The sequence below is a fragment of the Austrofundulus limnaeus genome, unplaced genomic scaffold, assembly GCF_001266775.1.
Source record: "Austrofundulus limnaeus strain Quisiro unplaced genomic scaffold, Austrofundulus_limnaeus-1.0 Scaffold242, whole genome shotgun sequence".
Taxonomy (NCBI): domain Eukaryota; kingdom Metazoa; phylum Chordata; class Actinopteri; order Cyprinodontiformes; family Rivulidae; genus Austrofundulus; species Austrofundulus limnaeus.
This window is the reverse complement of record NW_013952644.1, coordinates 20,013-21,344: the sequence shown is the minus strand read 5'-3', so window position 1 is coordinate 21,344 and position 1,332 is coordinate 20,013. Positions and strand designations below refer to the sequence as shown.

The 1,332-nt window shown below is 31.4% G+C and overlaps 1 protein-coding gene across 4 annotated transcripts in view; it reads left to right on the top strand.

Moving 5' to 3' along the window:
• lancl1 (LanC antibiotic synthetase component C-like 1 (bacterial)) overlaps positions 1–1,332 on the top strand; it is a 17,309-nt gene that overhangs the window by 7,612 nt on the left and 8,365 nt on the right. The window lies entirely within an intron of this gene.

Sequence of the window (1,332 nt, the reverse complement as noted above, 5' to 3'; positions counted from 1 at the left end):
AACAAACATCTCTATCCCTTTGAGATTATAACAACTCTCTTTTAACAAAGTGTAATTGGATGTTTGAAGGTAATGTGTTTTTATGAGCCCTATACATGACTGATAAAATACCATAATCAACCAAATCATAGAATTTCAATAACTTCATCTGATGGAACAGTGTATTTGATGGGTGATAATAATGCTTTCTGATGATAATTCTTACAGCTCTTTTCGTTAAAACAAAAATTGGGTTTGTAATTGTTTTGCATGATTTTCCCCAAACATCAATACAGTAGATTAAGTGTGGAACAATTATTGCATAATATAACTTAAACAGAACTTTATCATTGAATAAATCCTTACTTTATACAATACTGCAATGGATTTGGCTATTTTTGTTCTTAAATCATTTAAATGAGGTCTCCATGTCAGCTTTTCATCAATAATAACACCCAGAAACTTCACTTCACTGACTCAACAGATCTCAATACCATCAATTCTAAATGGAACATCAGTTGTTTTCTTTCTATTATTAAATATCATATAATTTGTCTTATCTAAATTTAATGATAATTTATTAAGCTTAAACCAGGTTTGTATTTTAGCAAATTCTATCTGCATCATTTACAACATCCGATCTATATTTTTACCAAAACAAAATAAAGTAGTGTCATCTGCAAAGATCATTTACATATAACATAAACAACTTTGGTCCAAGTATAGAACCCTGAGGAACCCCACATGTAATACTACTTAATTCAGATCTTGTATCATTTATTTGTACAAACTGTTTCCTATCTTTTAAACAACCAGATACCCACTGTAATGCTGGTCCTCTAATACCATATTTGTTCAATTGTTCAAGTAGAATGGTGTGGTCACTGGTGTCAAAAGCGTTCTTCAAGTCAACATAAATACTAGCACAGTATTGTTTATGATCAACAGCAGTTGTTATTTGCACTACGAAGTCCATGAGTGCCACTGATGTGTAGTCTTTAGCTCTAAACCGATACTGACTGCTACTTGGAATATTTTGTTAATTGATAAATTGATCCAATCTAAGCACAAATAATTTCTCTAAAATCTTTAAAAACTGTGGTAACAAGGATATTGGTCTGTAATTATTGAACATGCATTTCTCACCATTCTTAAAGAGAACCTTGGCTCCTTGGCTATTTTCATATTTTTCTGGATGTAAAATAAATAATACAGAAATACGAATAAGAGTAAAAGTAAGAGAGTTTTACTAACTAATGTGTTGCAGTGAGTAGCTGCCATTTTGAATTCTTCCATTTTCTGACTGGGAATCTTCACTGGGGGTGGGTTGCATTTGTTTGTATTTTGTGAAGG